This window comes from Pinus tabuliformis, chromosome 9 (genome assembly GCF_031772625.1).
Source record: "Pinus tabuliformis cultivar Carrire ecotype Pingquan chromosome 9, CPIR1, whole genome shotgun sequence".
Taxonomy (NCBI): Eukaryota; Viridiplantae; Streptophyta; class Pinopsida; order Pinales; family Pinaceae; genus Pinus; species Pinus tabuliformis.
Window position 1 is genome coordinate 1,508,478,559 of NC_142307.1, and position 12,108 is coordinate 1,508,490,666.

The window sequence follows — 12,108 nt, forward strand, 5'->3', positions numbered from 1 at the left end:
GAATTTCTTGCTCAAGTGTTGTCAACTTGGTTTTCCTCCTCTTGGCAACTTGCTGTTTTGCCTTCATGTTTTGGAGCTCCATGATGGTTTGTTGATCTTCTCACTATTTTTTCCTCTGCTCCAAATAGTTTATTATCCGTTTGGCTCTTTCCAGGTTGAGAGACAAATGCTGAATGTCATCTTGCTGCTCCAGAATGTTTTCTTTAAGCCTTGAGCTTTGTGAGCCCAAATTAGTGTCATCATCCTGAATGAGGATGAAATCTTCCTCTTGACTTCTGAAGGTCCCTCATCATGCAAGGGCTTCTTACCCTTGTCCTCTACCTGCTCTGCTAATGGTGAAAACGAGACCCCTTCCAGCTCGGGTGGAGATAGTACTCGTTTTTCCACTGCAAACAACCTCCTAGTGCCCTTTTGGTATGTGAAAAACACTAGCACACTAGTGGTTCGTGCCTCATGAACCTCTTGCTGATGTGAAGGATCTCCTACCTCATGAAAAAATGATGGGGGTACTCGAGGACCTGTAAAAATCTCATGTTCAATGAAATCCTCCCATGAGATATTCAGTAAACTAAGCTGATGCAAGACCACAATTTTGATTAGTGCAAAGTGATAAATATTGTTATACTGCTGACGAGGAGGCTTTCTTTGCACTAAGGTGGTCATCTTCTCAATGTTCCAGCAAATGAAATAAGGAAGGTTCATCATCCTCACCCTAGTGAAGTGCATCAACAATCTAATATGATAGGCATACAGACGAGAAAATCTACCCTCACAGCTGAAATATCTAATTATGAGTTTCATCAAGGGAGCATATGTGTCCTACAGATACTTGAATGGGAAAGCTCTACTGACATGTCTCTGAAAACCAGCCTTTATATAAGGCTCATAATGATCTCTATCTATCAGATGCCTCTTATTCCACTGCTCGCCTACATTTGGAATACCGGTTGCTTGAGCAATAGTCTCCGGTGTCAAGGTGAATGTCACACCTGCCAAAGTGACTTGGCCATCATGAAGATGGAGCACAAACAATCTGGCCAACTCATGGTGGTACTGGACTCTCTCCACCATCTCAAAAAACTGATAGCAAGATTAGTGTTGGAAGCATGTGATAGCAAGAGGACAAGCCAACAGCTCGGCAAGTGAAGTAGGCTCCTCCCTATTATGTTTTCCACTCTTATGAGGCTTCCTTGGTGCATGCATTTCTCTAGAAGAATCATTGATTGTTTCCTCATTTCTGTCATATGAAGAATCCAACTCCATGTTTGCCAATGTTTGGGTTTTCTTAGATGAGTATGAAGAGATTTAATGGTGTCTTTAGGTTTTTGCTGGCAAATATTATGAATGTATGGTGGAGGGAATGTGTATGAGGGGTTTGGGAATGCTACTAATAGGTTTTTGGGGAACATAAGGGTTTAGGGGATGATATTTAGGGATTAGGGATATTTGATTAGGGTTTGGGATAGTTGAATTAGGGATTTAGGGTTAGTTGTTTAGGGATATGGGAAATATGGAATGGGCAGATGAGAATGTAAAGAGAGGGAGAAAATGAAGTGAGGGAGTGAGGGAATAAAAGAGTGTGGGAGTGAGAAATGGAATTTAGCAACAAAAATACAAGTTTGTAAACCCTATGCAATGTATTTAACAAGCAATGCTAGAAGGTAGGGTTTCAATTTTTTCCAATTAAATCACCATAAACACCAACATAAACTCATTCATTGGCCTTGAAGGAATGTTAACTTACTTGGACAATTGAGGATTTAGCAATTTTGTGAGTTTGGAAGAGGCCGTGAGTGAAATTGGGCCTTGCAGTCCCGTGCATCACGCCACCTCACAGGTAGGCCGCTTTGCCTCAATGCATCGCGCCAGTTATAAAATTACATTGTAGAATGCTGGCCAATGCGCCGTGCTGGATGAGTGCATCACACCCACACCCAAGTGCGTCGCGCCTAGGATTTTCCTTGTTTTGGCACAAAAATCACTCTCTTGGCTCTTGGAACACAAATACACTTTCTCTCTTTCTCTTGAGGACACAAATGAACCTTATTGATATGAATACACTTTATATACATATGGTTTTTATTTTTCACTTACAAAAACCCACTCTTCTAATGTTTTATTTTGACTTGCTTTTAAAACTCTGTTTTTGAGCAGTTTGCTTTATTTTTTCTTTTGATGAACTGAATGCTTTGACTCTTTATTTGTTTCATAGATGGTGGAGTTACAGAGGCTTGGCAAGGTGACCAGGGCTACCGCTGAAGTTATTACATATGGAAAAAATGAAATTACATCAAATTTGTACATGAAAACATAAAAAACTTTGTTTTTCCTCAAAACAGGGTTTTGAGGATAAATCAATCACTGAGCATGTAATTATGGAAATTATTGTTGCTGGAACTTTATTTGACCTCCTCATGCACCTGATGACCGTTATTGAGCATTTTGAAGACCTTATTGACGAAACCCTAGACCTAATGAGACCTAAGACCTTAAAAATGACTTTTGTAGATTTAAAAACAAAGAATAACTGCAGATGATCTAGATGTATGAAAATGGACCAGCAGGTAAAGAACATGAGGGAAAATGTATAATATGCCATTACCATCAGATGATCCATGACCCTAATGGAATGCAGATGATCGATTGAGACACCTAACATGCAATGCAACAAGAGAATTTGATCACTAATGGATGGATGAAGATACCGACACTAACATTGGCTCCAATGGGGATGGTAGCTCCTTGGAGGTTCCAAGAACCACAGACCTCTGGAAAGCAGATAGTGCCTTATAGCATTGGGCTATGGAGTCAATAACTTTGACACACCAAAACCAATATTTTGACTCAATTTTAGGACTGAAATCTGACTCAAAACTGACTTAATTTTAAGACTGAAATCAATTGAAAACTTGACTCAAACAATCCAAACCAAAACTGAAATCAAACCTTTAGTTTTATAGCCTTCACTTCTGGCCCCAAACTGAATGAGTGATTACAGTACACACTTGCAATGAAGGAAATAAAACGGTATATACAATGATACATATGACAGCAAAAGATTTTTCAAAGATGGTACCATTTCAGCAGCCAACCATTCACTGGCCCACCTGGACAATCTTCTCCATCCATTTCTTTCAGCAAGAAAGCATTTTGACCTCGGTATGCAGCAATCCTGAAAGGTCCTTTCCATCGGTTCTCGAATTTACCGTGTCTTCCTTTGTCTTCATTTCGGGCATCCCATTTCAACACTATGTCATCAATTCAAAACTTGTCTGCCTTTGCCTTTCGATCATATATCTTTTTGATTTTCTCTTGCAACTTGAAGGTATTCTGAAAAACCTCCTCTTTAGCCTGCTGTAAATAGATCATTTGATTGATTCCCTGCTGCAAATGATCTTCCTCACTACCAACTTCCTGCAGAAGTTTAACAACCGGAACTGCAAGATATGTAGGAAAACCCATGTCCACACCATACACGATCTCGAAAGGGGACGTACCTATTGATTTTTTCTGACTCACTCTATCTGCCCATAGTGCATTCACCAATTTCTTGTGCCAGTTCTTCTTGTTTTTTTCCAACCGCTTTTTGATGATATTGACTAAAGATTTATTCGAGGATTCCACCAAACCATTACCTTGTGGATAGTATGCAATTGAGTGCCCCAAGGTAATTTGATATTTATTACAAAAATAAATCATCTTTTTAGATTTAAAAGATGTTGCATTATCTATAATTAGCTTATTAGGACAACCAAAACGTGACAAAATATTGTTCTCAAGAAACTGAATTATTACCGCATCAGTAGCCTGCCAAGTAGGAATTGCCTCTATCCATTTAGTGAAGTATTTTGTCGCTGTAAGGATTCATTTATATTGTGCGGAAGAAGTAGGATGGATGTCGCCAATAAAATCTAAACCCCACTGCTAAAAAAGAGCACTTACTTCAACCGGTTTTAGTGGCAAAGGCTATAATTTTCTCTTACCTTGAAAAATTTGACATTTGTGGCAGCTTGTAACAGTTTTGTACACATCAGAAAAGAGGGTTGGCCAATAATATCCTGCTCTCAACATTTTATTGGTTGTTGTCTTCCAAAATAGATGACCTCCACAATCTCCTTTGTGAAAATCATCCGTGACTCGTTTTTCTTCTTCTTCAACCAAACAATTCAACAAGACACCACCGAGATCTTTCCAAGAGCGTGCGTTATTCATTATACAAAACTTTACAGCCTTTAATTTCAGGGTCCTACTTTTGTTCTTAGCCAATCTGGCTGGCGATGAAAGATGTTGGAGCACATAAACAATATATGAGTAACAATGAGAAAGTAGAAACATTTCAGCTACCTGAACAAGTGAACTTTCCTCATCCTCTTCGGACATAGCAGTAATGAGATTTATGTCCAAGGCATGCAAATTAGATTCCGCCATCAGTTTGGCCAACCCCTATCCTTTGATGAGCTTTGTTGGTTTGATCTCCACATCATATTCTAACAAAGCAGTGATCCATTTTCCTCGTCTCCCTTCCGGATTTGTTTGCACTAAGACATCTTTAACAGTGGCATTAGGAACATAGGCAAAGATATGAGAATGCAGAATATAAACTCGGAAATCTTTCAATGCCTTTACCAAAGCAAGAGCTTGCTTTTCAATAATATTGTATTTTAAAGCTGCATCTCTTATCGTTCTGCTGAAAAAAGCAATTGGCTTCTCAATCTGGTCTCTTTTCTACATTAAGAACGCTGCCATAGTATGATATGAAGCAAATGAAAATAAAATAAAATCTTGGGAATAATCCGGGCTGATCAAAATTGGAGCTGAAGAAAGGGCTAGTTTTACAAAATTGAAAGACGATGGTTTCCTCAGTCCACTTCACTACACTATCTTTTCTTAACACGTTTGTGATTCCCCTCAAATGTTCCGCAAGATTTGGCACAAAACGATGTAAGAAATTCATCTTACCGTTGAATGACTGGATCTCCTTTTTACTTCGTGGAAAATCAATTTTCTAAATGGCCTCCACTCGAGCTGGATCAATGCAGATGCCCTCCTTAGATATGATATGACCGAGAAGCTTGCCTTCATCCATGGAAAACAAGCTCTTCTTTGGATGGAGGGATATTCCATACTTTCTACACCGCTGAAATACAATCTTCAAATGATAAAGGTGCTCTTCATCTGAAATAGAAAAAACTCTCAAATCATCAAGAAAAACAACTAAAAATACATCTTTATCATTTGCAAATGCAATATCCATAGCCCACTGAAAGGTTGCACCAGTATTCCTCAACCCAAAAGGCATCTTGGCATAATGGAAAGTTCCCCACGGAGTGGTGAACGCTGTTTTGTCTCTATCACCCTCATGGACTAGAATTTGGTCATAACCAGAATACCCATCGAGTAGTGACATGTGGCATGTTCCAACTACTCGTTGAAGTATGTGATCCATCTTGGGCAATGGATAATTATCTTTCAAAGATGCTTTATTCAGATTTCTGAAATCAATACATAATCGAATCTCACCTATTTTCTTGTGCACGGGCACCAAATTAGAAATCCAATCTGAAAACCTTATGGGAACGATTATACCAGCTTTGTATAATCGATTCACTTCCTTCTCTATTGAGGGCAGTAGCTTTGGATTTATCCTTCTTAGCTTCTGTCGGAAAGGCTTTTGATTTGGCTTGATCAGGATGATGTGTTGAATTATACTCTTATCATAGGCTTTCAAATCTGAATAGTCCCAAGCAAATACATCAGTAAATGAAGATAATAAACTAAATTATTTTTCCTTTACCTGTGGAGGCAAGGCCTTTGATAACTTGACCATTTTAGGATTTTCTGTTGATCCAATGTTTACATCTTCAGCTCCTTTCTTGGTGGGTGTCAAGTTCGGCTCCCGGGTTACATCATCTCAATCAAACAACTCCTCTAAAGGTATCATACCTTCAGGAATGACATTGTCCTTAAGCTGCAAAACTTCCATTTGATTTACTTCCATATCTGCTTCACCATCATCATGCTCTCCATCTATAGAAGTGTCTTTGTACTTGCCTTAATTTTGAAAAAATCTTCGATCTCTTTATCATCTTGAAACACCTGCCAATATCTTTGGTTATCTGGGACAGCAGGGCAATGTTTCACATGAATTTCAAACTTATTTTTTGAATTCATCGGAATTTTCAGATTACTTTCAGCTATTGCAAGCGAATCTACAATAACATTCTGAACACGAGGGACACATGTCAAAGTGTAATCTAGAAACATTCTCAAAATATCTAACACCGCATCCCGATAAGCTCACATGCGAGGATGCTTAGCTTGGTATTCACCTTTCACTTGCTTGATAACTAACTCAAAGTCGCCATATACTGAAATTCTTTTAGCATTAAGCTTCTTAAGGATTTTTAGACCAACAATTAAAGCTTCATATTCAGCCTCATTATTTGAACAATCAAAAGCCAATTTATATGAACATACCCTTACATTACTTGTCACTTTGTTTGGAAGAAATGTAGGGCTGCGTATCCAAATGCCAATTCCAGCACCTTCTCTACCTACCATGCCATCAAAGTCCTTGCTCCACAACCTGACTTCATCTTCCAAATGCTAAAATTTTGTTTGCTCTTCTTCTTTTACTTGTTGTCCGTCAACATTTTGCTGTTGTCAGAAGGTTGATTGCTCAACGGTACTATCAAGCTTTTGTCTTTCTTGATCTAGTACAACTCTGAAATTTACAGTGATCTTTGGAATATCTTCTGCTTCAACTACTTGACTATTTACATCATTAAAACTATAAGAATATAGAATAAAATATTCCAAATCATTATGTACATAATTGATTGGATGATTTAGAGGTTTCTCCTTGCTAGTGATCATGTACTTCATCTTTTTCTCCTGGTATAATTTCCTCAACTCACCAAACACAGGAATAGTAGCATAGGATAAATCAAGCTGCAATGTCCCTTTGAGTTTTTCTCCCCAAAATCTGGAAAGAAGCATATCAAATCTAGGAGGAATATCCGCCACAACCACATCCATCAAAACATTCTTCGCTGGGACCTGATCTAAACTAACAACCTAATCTTTAAGAATCCCAATGCATCTGACCCTACTAGAATCAAAGGAATATAGATCATGGTACTTGTGAGTGATATCTAGACCCAATTTTTCCATGATTGCTTTAGGCATGAGATTATGAGAGGCTCCTGAATCGAACATGGCATTATGCAATACAAAATCATGCAATCTAAGGCTGATGTAAAAAGGAGCTACATCACTGTCCTCAGACTGACCCTATAATGCTGGCCCAAATATAAGTTCAGGCTGATCATCCTCCACATTTACCATATCAGAAAATGGATCCAAATTCAAAATCTTAGACACTTGACCTTTATAGCTGTTGTTCTTCATTAATTGAGTCAAAGGAATTGACACTTTTAACGTAGAAATTTCATTTTCTAAGCTAAAGGATGATGTTTTCTCTACCTGTTTGAATGGAGCATCTATCTTTTCAGTTTTCTCCTTTGATACAATTTGTTGATTTGATCTTTCATTTGCTGATTGTGTTTTACTCGTGGTAGGATCAGCTGTCTCCTTTCCCTTTCTCTACGCTATTGGAGAAGCGTTATTTGGCGGTGACACTTCCTTCCTATTCTGAATTGGATTGATGGGAACTTCTCTACTCCTGAGTGAATATTGTTGCTATTGGGCTGTCAAAGCATTCATGTATCCCCTCTGATACTCATCAGAATCTTCTTCAAAAATTGTTTCATTTGCCAAGATGAAATCTTCATCTTTTTGTACAGTTGGGCTTTCTGAATACTCTTCATCTTCGGTGATGTAAATGGGAAGATCATCAAGTGTAAAGAAATGATTCTCCTCACCAATTATGTTCTCATCATCATCTGATTCCGGACCGTGTACAAAATTCTACTATAGGGGTGTCTTCATTTGTTGTTGTGCCGCTTGGTCTTGTGCTCTTTGTTCTCGTTGCTTAATTCTGAATTGTGGTTGCTGCTGACCATGAAAGTTTGGATTTCTGACTTGAGTTTCAGGCTTATCAGCAATTGTGAGCCTATCAAACATCTTCTCGATCTTTCGAAGAAAATTATCAGAGGAAGAAGTTTCCTCTTTTATGGTCACCTTCTTTTCGGCCTTTGCTCTAGCTCTCTTGGTAAGCAGATTTTCCTCAACGCTGACTGCAATTTTCTCCATGTCCTCCAATGTAGCCAGATCTCTTTCCCTCAATTGATACACCATGTCAGGATCAAAGCCATCAGGAAGCTTAATCAAACCCAAGCCCATAGGTGGCTTTATATCAGCAGGAATTGCATTGTAAACAGTATTGAATATTACACAATAATCTTGGACACTCTCACCAACATTCCTCTTGATGTTATGATATTCAAAAAGAATTCGAAGAGGGTTTTTCTTTACCTCCTAGCGATCCAATAATTGTCTCTGAATATTTGCCAATGTAGTGATACTTGCAGCCGGAAAAGCTCTGAACCACTTCCGCACTTCACCTCCAAAAGTTTGCACAAATAATCTCATAGTCACATTTTTGGCATCAATCTCATGAAGGTCAAAGAAATTTGTCATCCTATCCACATGCTGTTGAGCTGTGATGCTTTGAGGAGTTCCATCGAACAATGGGATTTTGCTTTGGTAGTCAGCAGGCATGGCATCCAAATTTTGAGGCAACACAAGGGGTGCATATCGGGCAGCCATTGCTCTAGGTGGATCTACAACTTGCCTTGGGGATGTAGGAGGAGTAGGAACATTGATAGTAGCTGTTACACAAAAATATCGTCACCATGATTATTTGCAGTCAGTATGGGTCTATCATCACTTGTACTATCCTCCTAAGCAAGTCTAAGACCTCAGCTCTTCAAATCAAGCTTTAGAAGTGGGAGAAAGACATTAAATATCAATGTAACTCTGGTTCCGCACTTTCTCTCATGGTCACCTACGGTCCCGCACCTTCTGTGTACAAAAGTTGCGTACCTACCCGCTCTGTTCCTAATGGTGTAGGTGCGGACCCCTGTGAAAGTCAAAAGGTGCAAGTTTTATCTTAAAATACTCACTTTGGGTTAATTCTAGAGTTTTCTAGAAGGAATTTTGATGTGGATTGTTCGCTCTGAGGTGGTTCATGCATCCCAAAAGAGAAGGAGCTAATCCCTTGACTAAAGGAGCTATCCCTTTGAAGGAGGGCTTTATCCCTTTGAAGGAGGACCTAGTAACTTCCCTCCATTGCACTATAAATACAGGCATTGGGGTGAGGACTAGAGAGGTCAGAAGCTGAACATTTTGAGGGTAAATGCTGGTGAAATTAAGACTCTTTGGTTGAGCTTAGGAGGAGAGATCACATACCTCTTGGTTCTATTAGAGAGTGAGTGAAACTTGTCAAAGTAGAGGAGACATCTTGTTGGACTCTGGGAGGAGCTTGTACAACGTCAAGGCAAAGGTTGTAAGGTTCTTCTTTTGAATTAATACAATCAAAATCATTTTTCTCAACAAGTATCTGATGTTATTTGTTTCATGGACTCCTTAACTTTCATGTTAAATATGTTTTATGCAATTGGCTTTTCAGATGCTATTTAATTTGTTTGCCTTGTTTGTGTTTGCATATTCGCGAAAAGGAGCTCATTTGGATCAAAGGAGCGAGGGCATCCACAAGCTTGCGTTGGACCAAAGGTAGGCCCTAAAAACACTTGTTTGCTATTTTTTATTAAAGCATATTTAGAGAAAGATAGTGTCTGGTTGGTTTGCTTGTCGTTCGGTCTTCTTTAGATTCTAGGAAGGTCTATCTTGTCCACAAGATCGACTCATTCCGTGCGACAAAATGGCGACTCCCCTGGGGACTTGATTGTTTTCTTTGTTTATACTTTGACTTGAGAAACTATATTTTTTGTTTCTGTTTTTGACTTGATGATTGTGGCATTGGGTGAATTTAGTTAATGTTGAGTTAGTTTTCATTTTTCATAGTTTTGGGAGAGGTACACACCCTATGAGTTAAGCACAGTGCGTACCTGTACGCACTTTTTCTTTGTGCACAGAGCGTGGACGCACCTGTGTAAACAGGTTGCCTGCGTACCCTGTCAAAAATTTGAAAAATTTTAAATTTTTCTCTTTTTTATCAGTTTAGAGTTTGTTTATAGGTTTTAGCCATTGCCCAGACCTGCTTGTTCCCTGTCCAAAACTTTCCTTCATTTAATTTCATTAGCATTATGGTTTTAGGTGGAATTCCTAGGAATTTTGCTTGTTGGGTTTGTTTTTCGTTTTTGGTTGTGTAGTGGCTCTGGGCTTAGAAGCCGTAGGGACCTCAGATTACCTTGGTGTCTACTAGTCTTCTTATGAGTCTGACCATTTATGAAATCTCCCCTTGTTGAGGAATCCGCTTTGAGTTTTCTCATTTCAAAATTTCGAAAATCTTGTAGTTGAAAGTTTGGAATTTTCATTTTTAAAAAAAGAAAACGAAAGATTGGTTGTTTTTTGACTAATTGTGATTCTGCATAAATTAGTCCTTAGCTCACATTTAGCTAAGTAAAACATCCTCAAAAAGACTTTTAGTAGGCTTTGACTTCAAGTAGCTTTTTATATAGTTTGTAGCTCTCAAAGTTAGTCATTTTCATTAGTTTTGAGTGTTTTATTTACAAAATATAAAAAGAAATCTCTTTTGGAAAAGTTTGTTTTTTTGTAGTGATTGAGTGCTTTGAAAAGAAAAGGGAAATTTGTGTGAAATAGCTAGTTGTCTCGTTTTGAGTGCTTTGGAAAGGAAAAGCTCTTCTTTTAATTTGTTTAATTGAGAAAGATTTGTGTTTACAAAGTATTTGCATTCTCAAACTCTTTCTTAGTTGAGAAGTTCATCGAAGAGAAAAGATTGTTTAAATCATCTTAGGTGCATCTTTTTAGTGATTTCGAGTCGAGTCTTTACACCATGAGTTTCATCTCCGCCACCTCTTGACTTAAACAACAACCACTAAAATTAACGCTTAAAGTAAAATTCACCTAGTAACATTTTATTTCTAGGGCTCTGATACACCAACTTAGCTTAGGCTAGTGTCTTGGAGTAGGAGAGTAATTAACTCTCCAAGACAGTAAAAACAAACAAGTAGCTGTATCTTGTGGTAGGAAGAAATCCAATTGTTGCATTTATGCTCTGGGAAAGCTCCTCTTAAAGGAGAAGCACGAGATCGTGTCCGAACCAGTGTGGGAATCAATCCTTCCTCATTGGGAACGTCGCCAGATATTCACGTATTAAAAATGGTAAACCTCAAATTAACCATTGTCGAGGAGCCTGGGGTCACTTGTTGGTAAACCTTGGATTATGTCAAGGAGCCTTCAAGGGGATTTAGCTTGCTACTCTTCCCTTGCGTGCGTATCGGATCGTGGACTGTTCCCCCAGGTGTATTTGTCTCAGTTGGTAGCCTTAGTGACCATATTCTTTAGGATTCTTCCCAAGGTGACAGTGGTGGGAAGATCCCATTGTACCTGGAGCAGATGTCGGCTAGACTCACTTGGATTTTCTGGGGGGTTCACTTCACTCGAGACTGTTAAGTGGAGGAACTTGGTCCAGTCTATTCATTAGGCAGGTTGCCGGGGTAACTGTTCCAACCGCCATTTCTGTACTGAATTCTGCGACGTTGGATTTCATCACCAACTAGTGTTTTCGGTCCGGAAAGTTACTGTTTGTGTGTGTTTGATCTCTAGATTCTTTAGGCGTGTGATTCAAATTTGTTTGGTTCTTTAAAGGCTTTAGGTGGTTTTCATTGAGATTTTACTTTGTTTGCGTGTGAAGTAGTTAAAAGTTCTTAACTGTGGTTGAATTACCAAGACAGTCCCGTAGACTTCGGGGCCAGTCTCTTAAGTTTGTAACCGTGGCTGATTTACTGAGGAAGTCCCGTAGACTTCGGGGCCAACCTCCTGAAGAAGTCCCGAGCCATCTTGAAGGCTTGAAAGTCCTTGTAACTCCTAGTGGTAGTAAAGTTGGGTCACCTGAGGAAGGAGAGTCTTCCTTGGTGGTACATCCTGATTACCAAACTCTAGTAACAGGCTATAATCCTGAATCTATTTCGGTTTCCGAACTTGCTGGTAGCTTTTCATCTA